The sequence below is a fragment of the Lepidochelys olivacea genome (assembly GCF_965140295.1).
Source record: "Lepidochelys olivacea isolate rLepOli2 genome assembly, chromosome: 2".
NCBI classification, from domain to species: Eukaryota; Metazoa; Chordata; order Testudines; family Cheloniidae; genus Lepidochelys; species Lepidochelys olivacea.
The window spans coordinates 132491272-132506543 of record NC_140412.1 but is presented as its reverse complement, the minus strand read 5'-3'; positions in this window follow the sequence as shown (position 1 = coordinate 132506543).

Here is a 15272-nt window from a genome sequence, read left to right as displayed (position 1 = left end):
GCTGGCAGGGAAATGCCTGACATGCAATATAAATATTTTGCCTTTTCATCATCTTTTTATTTTGGTGATCTATTTTGGTGCTCTTCCTGTTTCTTCCCTCGACCTCCCCTTGTTTTTTGTCCACTTTTACCGGTTTAGACATGAATGAATGGTGGCTGGACCACAACATTTACCATTATATCTTGGTTCTGAAATTCTCAAATGTTAATATCCATAATAATTGAAGGTGCTCAGATAATGACCTACCGGTCGGTAAGGGGACTGGGGAAGGAAAAAAAAAATCCCAAGTTCTTAAATGTATTTTTTAATTAAAAATAAAATGTATAAAATAAAATATCCCCACTTTAATTTATGCTACTACACTCCAGAAAAAGAAACAGATGCTAAGCATCCTACATGATTTGAAGGACTAGAATAAAATCTGCAAAACTGACAAATTAACCTCAAATGTTAATTTTTCCAGCTTTAGTCTATTTTATGAGGAGAACACAAAGCTGATCAGTGAAGGTATTTATAGTTCACAATACCTACTATTGGCCAAATGCTTTGGTTTGGCATTATGAAGCATTTTTATTCCAGTCTTACACTCAGCTAAGTAACTTCTCTATGTCATGTTATACGAATTCATAGTCCTTAAACAGGAAACATTTCTTTGTGTGTGTAATTGTAGGGTTTTTTGGTTACAGTCAGTCTTCCACAGAGCTCAGTTTTGAGTTTTGTCTGCATTATTTACTAGGAAGTACACTCTGTCTAGACTCCATACAGTCCACACAAACACCTTATGATTGAATAATATAAGTGCAAATATGCATATTACATTCTGTATGATAATTAAATGTGTATTAAAATAGTTTTGTCCATTTTTTTTATTTTATTTATTATTTCCAATAGTAGCCAAAAGCCCTGATCAGAATTGGAGCCCAGTTGTGTGAGGGACGGTACAAACAAATTTCAGTGGATAAAATGCATCCATTGTGCCTTCTAGATGCCTCTCATCAAAATGCAAAAGCTCTTGCACTATATTAAGAGTAATGTGACAGTTGGTTTTAAATTTCAGTTCAATTAACACACGCAAATGATTATCCAAGGTAGAGGCACTGTTCTTACACTGTCGTCTATTAGCCTCTATGCAGGGGTGCTCAGAGCTACAAATAACATTACTGGCAAATAAATTTTGGCCTGACTGAGGTCTGAACTTGCTTTCAGTTGGCCTCCTCATCCCTGGCTTTCCCCTTTCTGTGATGCCCACATTTAAGAAAGATTTACTGTTGGATGCAGCAGCTTCAGGTTAATCTCTGCAATGAACCTGGCTAGATGATCTTCTCAAATCGCATGTACTTCTACATACAGTAAGCCATCTATTGGGAAATCCTAAAGGATCACGGAGCTTGTTCCTAAAAGAACAAAATACACTTACACTAGGCCTGAAACTAGTCCTCTTGGTCCTTTAAAAGTAAAATATTTGTAAAGTGCTTCTAATGTTCCCTTTCAAGCTAAAATATAATGATACTGCTATTGATATCTGAGTAAAATGGTTTGGCCAAACTCCCACTGTGTTCCTGAAATTGCAATCAGCAAAAGAAAACTCAGCAAGATATTTAGGCAGAAGCAGGAAATTGGGTAAGAACAGGCTTCAAATAGACTTCTATTTACAGTATTTATGTTTTTTTTTTTGTTTTGTTTCCTAATAATTAATAATGGATGATAAGAAGAAGTACCAGCTTTCATGCCCAGCCAGGCAGTAAAAGTGTGAATGTTTAAAATAACAAGAGATGGGACCAAACTGTAAAGTTCAGAGACCACATTATGTGTTGCACTATTTGAACGGCACAACCTTTCGGCAGGAGACACCAACTTTGACACTCACCAGTCTGGGGAGCTGTGGAGGTCAAAGTGGCTTCAGGCATAGGTCTTAGCAATAATGAAGATCTACAATGAGGAGCAGTAACCAAGCCTGTAGGTAACATATGATGGATTCTTGGAGGAGTACCACCACTTTTTTTTATTTTCTCCAAATCTGTCTCTGAAAAATTTCTTCTGCTAGATCTAATTCCTATAATTACCAGGAACCTGTTATTTTTAATAGTTGTATTTACTCAGAACTGCAAAGATTTAGCTTATATGTATAGTGTGTGTGTGTGTGTGTGTTGTTCAATGAAAAGGGGGTAAGACTGGTGTTTAAATATAATTAACACTGTATTTTAAGAGAGGTTTAGATAATTCTACTTACCTGAAACCTTGAAAATTTTGAGCTTCAAGACTACCTGGTTTCTCAGCCGGGGGTACAGTTGTAATTTTATTTTCTGTTATGGCCAACTGTTCCTCCAACTCAGGATTCCCACCAAGTTCACTCTCTTCCTCTCTGTTATCCTACAGCTATGGGAAGCCAGCGGGAGAACTGGTGAGACCACATAGTTTGAAGTATCAGCAGTAGGCAGACACCATACAGCTTTGTATTTCCTGCAGACCAAGCATATACAGGACCATGTTCCAGCTTTCCTAGTGTCTATCTTTAATCAGCATCTGGATGAAGTATAACAGGCTAAAGCTGAACCCAGGTGACACTGAGGTAATGCAAGTAGAAAGAGGGAAACACTCAGAATAAAATGCTTTCTCTATAACATCTCTACTGTCCATGACCTCTTCTCTCAGATTGTTCTTGATCTGCAACCTTTGCAGGCTCTGGACTGTTCAGTGCTATTGGATGCCCAAGTAGCATAGATGGCAAAACACAGCCACTTTCTGCAGCAAATGGACAGAATGCACCTCATCTTATTAGACTTTGTAAACCACATACTCCATTTGACCTTGTGAAAACTCCAACTGGTACAAAACTTCAGCATACGGCCTAAGTGATCTGTGCTCTGCAATGGCTCCCTGTTGAACCTAGTTCAAGTGTTCTGATTTGATATTCAAAGTCCTCTTTAGAAATGCCCCTTGCTATTTCAGACACCTGACTGACCTTTCCTTTTCATAAGGTATCCCTTGATTATCTGAGGACAAATAACCAAAGGGATGAATATTACATAAAAATGGTACTGAGATGAATGTAAATTTTGGCTTTACATCTCTGGTGAAATACAGCACTTTCCATTTTACAATATAGATGTCATGAAGAGTAAATTAATTTTTCACTTTCAGGAAATTAACACACATTTTACCAGTTTGGTTTAAAGTTTCTGAAGTTTTGCATTGCATGATTAGTACACAGTACACCATGTTCTTGTCACGGATCATATTAAGAAGAAGAAAACGTGTCAAGAAATGTGGACTCAAAGCGCATTCCTGATTTGACTTCTTATTGCTGTTTGATATGGTGCTGTATTGTCCCTCGGACATATTCAAAAATCCAGCATACTGTATCTCTAATGTGATATCAGCTGCAGTAGAAAGTAACAGGAAGGAGTCAGCTATATTTCCCAAGGCTTCTCATGTATTAGATTTTCTCCTCAGTAACCTTTCCAAATTCACAGGTGGTCTTATTCTAGATCACACTGGCACCTGACCTTTGTATCTCTTTTTATACATTGCTTTTTATTTTCTCTAGTGTCCAAGTTTACAATCTTCCATTTCAAAATGCTGCTTTATCTGAAAGCAGCGAGGATTTCATGACATATAAAGTTCAAAGTTGTGTTGATTTTTCCCTTCAACTACAGTATCTTTTAGCCTTGATCATTTCTCATTCCTGGTAAATTTCTTTCCAGCTTTTTAATGTCTAGCACTTCTTTCAAGCTTAAATGTTGCATTCATTTTAAAACAAGCACAAAAATAAGCATACATGTAAATTTGACAGGAAAAACCCAATCCCCCTTCATGGACAGAGAACACAGTAATGTTAGTTATGGATATAATACAGGTCCTGGAGCAGATCCTTAGTTGTTATCATATAGCATGGCCCTGGGGCCTGAGCATCTATACTCATCTCTAGCTCCAGCTTAGGAGTTGTTGAATCTGAGTCCTACCTTGGGACCTCAGCAGCTACACTGCATTGTTGAATCCAACAACCCATAGCCCAGATTTCCTAGAGCACTCCCCAAATGTGGCCATTCTAGGCCTTTGTTTGTGGTGTAGTATGGGAAAGCTACTCCTGAGATGAGTCTACACTGCTTGAACCCTGGATCCCAGTTTAACTCAGACTTTACCCCCTTAGGGTCCTGGGATCCTGGTTCCAAGCCCTGAGTTAGCATGATTTGTGTGCAGAAAGAATAGGGTTTAGAACGCTCCTGGACTGGCCGGGAATCTCCTGGAATTGGCCTCAATCTCCCAGTTACTATTGAAAGCAATCCAGGAGATTTTAATAGGCCACAAGTTTGGTCAGTGATGCAGTGGGGCTAAGGCAGCCTCCCTACCTACCCTGGCTCCGTGCAGCTCCCGGAAACGGCATATCCAGCTCCTAAGCACAGAGGCAGCCGGGGTGGTGGGGTGGGGGGGAGGAGGGGATTGCATGCTGCCCACACCCTGAGCATCGACTCCACAGCTCCTATTGGCCAGGAACAGCTGCCAAAGGAAGCTGCGGGGGTGATGTCTGCAGACAGGCCAATTATCAAAATGATGCAGCTTCAAATTTACGAAGATATCACAATGATAACTTGCCTATCCCTCTTGTACATGTGTAAGAGATTTCTTTTAACTTTGCTCTGAGACTACTCCATACCCAAAGAGGGTTAAATGATAAGGACTAATGCCAGCATTATTAGAAGATAGATTAATGGAATCAGGTTGCCTCATATGTTCTCATGGCCACTGTCTAAGGTATAGTTAAAGGGCTGTAAAATAAGGACCATGTGATCTCCAAACTATCTCTGACAGAGATATCCACTTAAGATACATTAATTGATTATTTGATTTACATTAGATCTGGTTGGACACTGTCAACTAAGTTTGGAGATCATTCATTTGATTTCAGAATAGCTGTTTGAGTCAGGTGAACTTATTCCTCTTTTTAGTTGCTATTGGAGAACATCCCCATGAACAACTTTTTTGTTTGCACAAATGTTTGAGGAATGACTTCTGAAGAATTCTCCTATTTTCATGTAAACATACAAGGGTATTTGTAGATGAACAAGAGTAGTTTCTAGTCATTATTTGTTCTATCTCTTTATTCTCCAGTTTAAAAAAAAAAGTTTCAACATAAATTGTTATTGCAGTTAGTCAAAAGTATTAGTGTCGGCCAACCTTCAAAAAAAGAAAAGGAGTACTTGTGGCACCTTAGAGACTAACCCATTTATTTGAGCATGAGCTTTCGTGAGCTACAGCTCACTTCATCGGATGCATGCCGTGGAAACTGCAGCAGACTTTATTTATACACAGAGAATATGAAAAAATACCTCCTCCCACCCCACTGTCCTGCTGGTAATAGCTTATCTAAAGTGATCATCAGGTGGGCCATTTCCAGCACAAATCCGGGTTTTCTCACCCTCCACCCCCCCACACAAATTCACTCTCCTGCTGGTGATAGCCCATCCAAAGTGACAACTCTTTACACAATGTGCATGATAATCAAGTTGGGCCATTTCCTGCACAAATCCAGGTTCTCTCACCCCCCTCCCAAAAACCAGACACACAAACTCACTATCCTGCTGGTAATAGCTCATCCAAAGTGACCATTCTCCCTACAATGTGCATAATTAAGGTGGGCCATTTCTGGCACAAATCCAGGTTTTCTCACATCCCCCCCACCCCCATACACACACACAAACTCACTCTCCTGCTGGTAATAGCTCATCCAAACTGACCACTCTCCAAGTTTAAAGCCAAGTTAAACCAGAACATCTGGGGGGGGGTAGGAAAAAAAAAGAGGAAATAGGCTACCTTGCATAATGACTTAGCCACTCACAGTCTCTATTTAAGCCTAAATTAATAGTATCCAATTTGCAAATGAATTCCAATTCAGCAGTTTCTCGCTGGAGTCTGGATTTGAAGTTTTTTTTGTTTTAAGATAGCGACCTTCATGCCTGTGATTGCGTGACCAGAGAGATTGAAGTGTTCTCCGACTGGTTTATGAATCTTATAATTCTTGACATCTGATTTGTGTCCATTTATTCTTTTATGTAGAGACTGTCCAGTTTGACCAACCTTCACTATTTCCACAGCTTACATGTTGATCATTTAATTTAAAGGGTATCTTCTCTAGAGCAATGAGGTCACTGAAATAGTCAAGTCTAAAACATTTGTACCTGGGACAACCATTTTGATCAATACAAATTCAGTGTTGTGGAGAGTTTGCTTACTTGAGACTTCATCATGGAGACACCCTGAATGTAATAATTGAAATAAAACATGCCCATGTCATGACTATCTTTCCCTCCTCCCCCTTCAAGTCACGCACAGAGTTAGAATTCATCTGGGAATTTGCCAGGCCAAAATAATATAAGTTCCAACCAAAACATTTTGTTTCTATACTTTCCGGATGCGTTCAGCTTGCTTCCTGCTTTACCAATTTTTTCATTAAAGAAATTCCATAAGCAATATGACTGCATTGTCTGCAACTAAAATTCTGGGCCAGATCCGCTTTGTGTTGCTTTGGTGGTGTAAAGGAATTTTAGCTGTCACCCCTCCTAGTCCACAGGGAAGGGAATATGTCAAAGGTATAACAGGAGTGTGTTGCACTGTGGCAATTCCTGCCAGCATAACAGCCCCTATGAGGTACAACTAGGCATTCTACCCACTTTTGCAGTGATGTAAATGATCGCAAATGATATTTTCAAAGAGATGAGTGAAAACACATCAAACTAAGACAGAGCTCAGATATGTGTGAATGCTTGTTCTCCACCCCAAAAGTATTGCTGTGTCTGCAATATTCAAAGTTTTATTCTGTGCCATTTACCCAGATGGGAGACTTAGGAATGCAGATCAGAGTGCAGCTGCACTTGAGGGAAAAGGTGTACTTCTTACTGTAGCTCACAGTATCCGGGGCTCTGTTTAAAAGGTAAGGTGCAAAACTGTATATGCTAGACTTCCCATGGCACATAGTTGCCATGACATTAGATACAAATTGGATATGTGTGTATGCTAATTATGAATATTTGCATATGGAATGACCTGATCTGTATATGCAAGTGAAGAAACAGAGGGTGCAAATTGGTTCAGTGATAGAGTTCACAACTTTGTAAAATTAGGCTTTGTATATCTTTGGCCAAACTGAGTATATTACAAACACCTCAGGAATGGAGGATGTTTGTAAACTCTGAAATGTCCATAACTCTGAACAAAACATTATCATTGTTCTTTCAACAGTTTACAACTGAGCATCGACTTAATGGAGCTTTGAAACTGTACTATGCAGAAAAAAATGCTGCTTTCCCTTTATTTTTTTAGTAGTTTACATTTAACACAGTACTGTACAGTGTTTGCTTTTTTTCCCTCTGTCTGCTGCTGCTGCTGCTGCCTGATTGTGTACTTCTGGTTCCGAATGAGGTGTGTCGTTGACTGGTCAGTTTGTAACTCTGGTGTTCATAACTCTGAGGTTTTACTGTATGAATGTTAAGAGCAGAAGCATATTCATAGCATATTGTACCTAGAGCTGTTGAATCTGATAATGCTTTCACTGGAGCCAATAACAAAACTCCTACTGACTTTGGGCATAAGTCTGCCACTCTTATCTCCTATGAGTTTAGCATGATAACACTGTAAAACATTTCAACAGTGGAAAGGTGACTGCAACCCCTTTAGTGTGGGATACAATAATCAAACATAGATCTCTTGGGCCCTGAAGGTTCTGTCTGGCCTGTCACAAGCAGCCTTCTGTATTTATCCAGATTAGATGATTAATGATCAAGCCTCACAGTGACAGATACAGACTACATTAAGTCTGTTAGCAATAGAAAATATTTCTGCTAGTGTTCTCTTTCCTTATGCTACAATTCACTCTGCCAGAGTTAGGCCTAAAGTCACAGCACCGGTTGCTGTAGCACAAGCCATTCTTATAATGAATTACAAAACAAATAGACATTTTGAATGAAATTCACCTGGGGAGAGCCTGTGCAAAGCATATGCACCATTTAAATAGTCATTAGGGTAGGGGAAAGGAGAAGGACTGCCAGATTCACACAGTACCTTTTGAATGCCTGCAATAGAGGGTTCATAGAGGCTGCTACAACTAATTTTCACTCTTCATGGCCCTGATAACTTGGAACAGCATGAGTTGGGAGAATATTAGTGTCATGGACAGCCTACAGATTAGGGAGGGATTCTGTATGCTCCAACTTTAGAGTTCTTCATACAAAGTCTGAAGTGTAATTCGTACATTCTCTCTCCTGCAAACCGTTGACCTAATCCTACATCTGCTTCCTGGGTGAAAATCGAGGAATCTGGATTTCAGTTATTTTAATGAAAAAATAGAGCCAGATACTGATCCCAGTTGCACCATTGTAAATGTGTGGTGACTCCACTGAGGTCAATGGTGTTACCTGACTGTAACTAAACAGAATCTGACCCACGTCCATTAGAGGCCTGACCCTCCTCTCACTGAAGTTTATGGCAAAACTCCTTTTTAAAAATTATTTATATTGTAGTAGCACCCAAAATGCACTGGGTACTTTCCAAACACAGGGGAAAACTCAATAGGAGATCAATTTCTATACGAAACTCTAGACATTTATACTAAGGCAGCAACGTAACTAGTAGAATAGAATGTTACCACAGCCAGGAGAGAAAATTATCTGTCCCACAGAAATCCTTGTGGTTCACTGCTTCTGTCAAGCAACATAATGTGCTTGTAAATGTAACCTGACAAAAAAACACAGCAGAACATCAGCAGCTTGATAAAATGACCAAAGCCAAACAGTGGCTAAGTGACTACATTGACAGGTTTCAGAGTAGCAGCCGTGTTAGTCTGTATTTGTGAAAAGAACAGGAGTACTTGTGGCACCTTAGAGACTAACACATTTATTTGAGCATAAGCTTTCGTAAGCTACAGCTCACTTCATTGGATGCATACAGTGGAAAATACAGTGGCGAGATTGTATATACACAGAGACCATGAAACAATGGGTGTTACCACACACACTGTAAGGAGAGTGATCACTTAAGATGAGCTAATACCAGCAGGAGAGCGGGGGAGAGGGGAGCGCGGGGGAACCTCTTGTAGTGATAATCAAGGTGGGCCATTTCCAGCAGTTGACAAGAACATCTGAGGAACGGAGGGGGGGTGAAGGGGGGATAAACATGGGGAAATAGTTTTACTTTGTGTAATGACCCATCCACTCCCAGTCTCTAGTCAAGCCTAGGTTAATTGTATTGTATTGTTTGCAAATTAATTCCAATGCAGCAGTTTCTCGTTGGAGTCTGTTTTTGAAGTTTTTTTGTTGAAGAATTGTCACTTTTAGGTCTCTAATCGAGTGACCAGAGAGATTGAAGTGTTCTCTGACTGATTTCCCCTGCCCCTCCCCCCCCCCCTTTCTCAGACATTCTTGTCAACCGCTGGAAATGGCCCACCTCGATTATCACTACAAAAGGTTCCCACCCCGCTTCCCCGCTCTCCTGCTGGTAATAGCTCATCTTAAGTGATCGCTCTCCTTACAGTGTGTATGATAACACCCATTGTTTCATGTTCTCTGTGTATATAAATCTCCCCACTATATTTTGCACTTTATGCATCTGATGAAGTGAGCTGTAGCTCATGAAAGCTTATGCTCAAATAAATGGGTTAGTATCTAAGGTGCCACAAGTCCTCCTGTTCTTTAAGTGACTACAAAATCCTTCCAACACTCTTCACAACACAGCAGTAGAAAGAGTTCATGCAATGCAAGAAAAAAATCCCACAATGACAGGAAAACAATGACTTGCTAAAGCAACTTCCCATTGGCTGTGCCTATCCCAGCTAAAAAGAGAATATTCCAGCCACAATTAGTGTGATCAAAGTGGTTAAAAAAATAAACAAGATCCTTTAGAAGTGGTCTGCGACAGGCAGTGGTTTGTGTACGCTTTTCTGTGACATCTTGAGCAGTTCATTTGAAGCTAGTTTTTAAAAGTATAGCAATCCAGCCAAAGCAGATTGTTCAACTAAAATATTTCTCTTCAGAGGTGGGTTTTTTAAAATTAATTTAATTAATTAATTAATAGTAGGGAAGTGCAATAAAAATACAATGAATTTGATTCCACCCTTGAAAAAAATACGTTCTCTTTCATGGAATCACAAGTCCATAGTGTATCATCCCCCTTCTGTTTACAAAAGGTTGGCACAAGGAAAACTATTCCCTAAATCTCCATGTTTTTCTTTTTTAATCTTTCAGCATCTCTACCACATCTCCTTAGAGAAGAAGGGTGAATATTATTGTAAAGTGTGCAGGTGATATGGCCTTCAAGACTCACGTTGGACTGAATTCCATGGGTAAATGCATGCCAACCTCCATATATACTCCAGTGTAGAGATCCTTTGTACGTCCACCTCTCCTATAGGTTTCCCTCCCAGCACTGACATCATGGCCATCTCCCTAGCCATACTGCCATCAGCTGCCTAATTTCCCTTCTATTGGGGAGGTTCACCAAGCAAGTAGTGGAAGTTGAATGCTGCTTTAAAACCATGAAGTTTTGATTTACCTTGTGTTGTTTGCAGCAAAGAACATGTTGTGCAGGGCAGCTGTTCCCCCAGCACCATCCTTCACCAGGACTAATTCTGCTAAGTTCCCCTTGCGAGTTAGAAGTGGCTATGTGATAGAAGAAGATGCTACCACAGAGACACCTTTCCTCTCTGTGTTACCCACTCTGTGGGTTCTCCTTGGTTTTGTTTTCCTTCTTTACCATATAGCAGAAGACTGCATATGGGCCACAGATATTAGAGATAGGAAAGAGCTACTGTAGTAGATCATCAAACTGTGACAGGGTCAGTCCAGATGGCTACAGGAGGAGAGTGTTTTTAAAGCAGATACGCTAGTCCCAGCTTAAGCAGGTCCATTTTCCCTAGGTAAGGTAACAGGGGCAGTTCCAGAACAAGAATGAACTTGCTGGAACAAATTCAGACAGGCAGGCTAATTAGGACACCTGGAGCCAATTAAGAAGCTGCTAGAATCAATTAGGGCAGGCTGGCTAATCAGGGCACCTGAGTTTAAAAAGGACCTCACTTCAGTTTGTGGTATGAGTGCGAGGATCTGGGAGCAAGAGGTACTAGGAGCTGAGAGTGAGACGGTATACTGCTGGAGGACTGAGGAGTACAAGCATTATCAGACACCAGGAGGAAGATCCTGTGGTGAGGATAAAGAAGGTATGGGGAGGAGGCCATGGGAAAGTAACCCAGGGAGTTGCAGCTGTCATGCAGCTGTTCCAGGAGGCACTCTAGATGACTGTAGTCCACAGGGATTTGGGCTGGAACCCAGAGTAGAGGGTGGGCCCAGGTTCCTCCCAACTCCTGATCATACACAGGAGGAGTTGACCTGGACTGTGGGTTCCACCAGAGGGGAAGGTCTCTGGGCTGTTCCCCGATCCACATGGTGGATCATCAGAGACTGTGGGGATTGTTGTCCTTCCTTTTCCCCATGCTGGCCAGTGATGAGGTTAGCTGAATGAATGGCAGATTTGAGCCACTAGCAAAAGTGGCCAAGCTGAGGGCTGCCGTGAATCTCTGAGGCAAGCAAATCTGCCAATAAGCGCAGGACCCACCAAGGTAGAGGAGGAACTTTGTCACCATACCCGTGCAAAGCTTTTTCCTTTAGAACTCATTTACAGTATGTTCTAGAATCCCAATAGCAAGTGGTAAATGATGTATGAAATGAAACATTCCTGCCCATCCAGTGCATAGAGACTTCAGAAAAAATGTTATTGTCATTCTGAGACATATTATCTTATTTGCCATAATTTCTGATAGTAAGACAAACTGTCAAAAGTGCTCAACAGGCTTAGAAGATTTAAACCAACCAATCAAATAAGTAAGAAATAAAAATAAAATAAAAATGGGGGCAGGGAGATTTTTAAAGGTAAATGGTCTGTTCTGTGAAGAAGGGAAACAAAATCACTATTGTTATAGTATAGCCCATGTGCTAGACATCATCTCAATACTGCATTCAAAGAGAAGTAGGGCACCGTCTCAGAAGATGGATGTTATTGCTTTGGAGATGGAGCAATGTAAGGTGAATGTGATGATTCCAAGTATTAAAAAAATATATTTTTGGATAAAAGTTGGATCCTTTATTATGTGAAAGGTAAAGAGTAGGGTCTATTCTGAAAAGTATTCAAAGCTGGGAATAGAGAAGAAACAAACCTGAAATTTGGTACATATTTTCAAAAAGTATGATTGTATCCTTTGCTTTTTTTAAGGAATAATTCAGGTGTGGTAGGACATCTACCTATCATGTGGTAGGTGAATAAAGGTAAATACATTTGACTGAGTCCAGATCTTCTGGTATAATCCATTCATTTGTGCCAATTAGATTTGCTTCCATCCCAAAAACTCATGTTGCTTAGTACAGTGGTTCTCAAACTAGCGCCGCCGCTTGTTCAGGAAAAGCCCCTGGCCGGCCGGGCCGGTTTGTTTACCTGCTGCATCTGCAGGTTCGGCTGATCGCAGCTCCAGGCCAACGGGGGCCACAGGAAGCAACGCGAGCCGAGGTAAATGCTGGCCGCCCTTCCTGCAGTCCCCACTGGCCTAGAGCAGCGAACCGCGGCCAGTGGGAGCTGCAATTGGCCGAACCTGCAGATGCAGCAGGTAAACAAACCGGCCCGGCCGGCCAGGGGCTTTTCCTGAACAAGCGGCAGCCCTAGTTTGAGAACCACTGGCTTAGTATACAGTACTGTAGCTGCTATGACCTTTAACACTCTGGGCCTAATCCTATTCTCTGTTACCGCAGTTTAAATCTGAACACTTTACACTCTTGGCATGGAAAACCCATTGTTTCCATGCACAAGTAAAAACGAAGACTGAGTGTTCTTGAAGCTTCCAAGAAGAACATCATAAACTTTCAGCTGTCAAAATCAAAAACTAGAAAAGGAAATAAAACAAAATATTTTCCAGTGCAATGTTTCACTTCCAAAGATCAGATCTCTTGAAAGATGTTAGTGGTCAAGGTTTTGTTGACTGATCAACAGCAACCGGCAAAAATGGTTTTGCAGATTAAAAATAGGTCTGGGAATTTAGAGACCTGGGTTCTCTTTCTAACTTCCTGCGTGACTTTGGGCAAAGTATAACTTAACTAATCAGTGACTCAGTTCCTCTATCTGTAAAATAGTAATAATAACATTTACTATGTTTCGCAGTGGCATTGAGTAGGGCTGATGGACATTTTTCCATCAAAACTGTTTTGAGGTGGAAAATTGGGGTTTTGATTAAAGATTTTGTGTGTGTGACATGTCTGATTTCTGTATAAGATTGACTGTCTGGGTTTTTTCTTTGTAACAAAAGACCTGAAAAATGTAGGCCAAAGCCTGATTGTTTTTTTTTTTTTTTTTTAGTTCGGCAATTCTATCACTGTTCCTCATGCCCCCATCCTCTTCTATGAGTCAAGCTGCACCACAGAATTTCAGCAAGAGGTGGGAGACTATGGTGTATCATGGGATATGTAGTTCAGCCAGACAGGAAATTCTATTTTTTTCATTTTTTCCCCAAAAGGCAAAAGTTTATGCAGAACTCACCCCACCCCCAAGCCCTCTTTTGATCAGCTCTAATTGTGAGGCTTAATATACAAATGTTCATAAAACTGTTTTGAGAAACTGAGCTTGAGAGCCAAATTCTGCACTCAGAAAAATGACTTGGATTTCCACGACTGTAAATGAGAGCAAAATTTGACCCAAACCTCTAACTCTATGTCTAACTGTAGTTAACATATCTTTCTGGAAACCTGCACAGACTAATTTTATGCAGACAAATAACATATAATGTAAGTTTTTATCAGTTTTTTCCATTACAGAGTGATCAAATGGCTATGGCTGAAAACATACATTTTCATCTTAGTAACTGAACTAAGCATACAATTCTTGTATTTATTTACTCTTGTTCTGTGCTTTTTCTAAATTGAAAATATGGTGCTCCTGTACTAATATTGATTCTCTGCCTAGTAGGATCTGATCCTGTATCCTGATAAAAGTCAGTCTCATTAAATAGTAGTGCTGGGTACAGCCACAGTAGTCCTCAACAAGGCTAATTGGAAGCACAGTCTGCAAATCAAAAATCAATTAACATTCTGGCTTGCAATAATTACCCACAGTATGGGAGGCTTTTCCAAGATGTAGCTTCCACTGTGCCTAATAATAGGATTCTCTAAACACTGATAAATATTTTCATGGACACACCAGCGCTCTCATTTCAACTGTCACTTATCTCAGAGAGGGGAAATGAACATCCCTCATACATTTTTTTTTTTCCCCATAAAGTAAAGTACACTGCTGTTCTGACAAGTTGTAGTGTCACCTTGGATCATGTTTTAATCAGCTGGAACAAGGCAACATCTCATTTATTTCTGCAGTTTCCTTACTCTGCAATGCACTGATTGCCAAGACATAGAAATCCAAACTGAACTCTCATTAAAATGGAATGAGGATGCACATGTTGCAGTTGGTTTGCAGGGACGTTTTGTCCCGTACTAGGAAAGGTCAAGGTGACTCAAGTTCTAATTATAAAAGAAAGATTTGAAATAGGTCTAGGATATGCTGCTCTCATAATGGCTTATATTGTGACAATCCAAAAATATCTTGTTGGGTAACTTACACAAACAAGGATAATTTTAGTTTCCTTTATTGGTATTAGAAATGTTTGCAAGACTGAATAATCAATATATTTAACATACTGTCTCATTGCCTGATGCTGAGTCAATAAGAGTTTTACTCTTGGCTTCAGTGGGAGCTTATCTTCCAAGTGCAGACAGGAACAATGATCACAGATCTCAGTTTCCAGCAAGATATGTTGTACTGAAGGTTCATTAACGTCTTGGGAGATAAATGGTTTCTTCATACATTCTCACATTTTGGACCAAATATAGCTCAGACAAAAGGGGGCATAACTCCAGTTGCAATCCGAGAGAGTTGTGCCCACTTTTGTTAGAGCTGAATTGTATGTGTTACAATAACAATAATAATTAATAGTAATTGATAAATTAATAATTAACATTATTTGTGTTACTGGAAGAGGAGAGTTGAGCCACCCATGTGTGTGTATCATGGTCAGTGGAACTGGAGTCAGAGGGCCATAGACTGGAAGGGGCTGTTATTGACTTGACAATAAAGACCATGGGCAAAGTGCATAGTAAAGTTAATCTGCTTTCAGCCTCACTCTTTGCTAATGAAACAGTGAAAAAATATTAATTTTAAGGTGCATTTCTTTTAATTATTCCAATTTCCCAGCAGAAGTC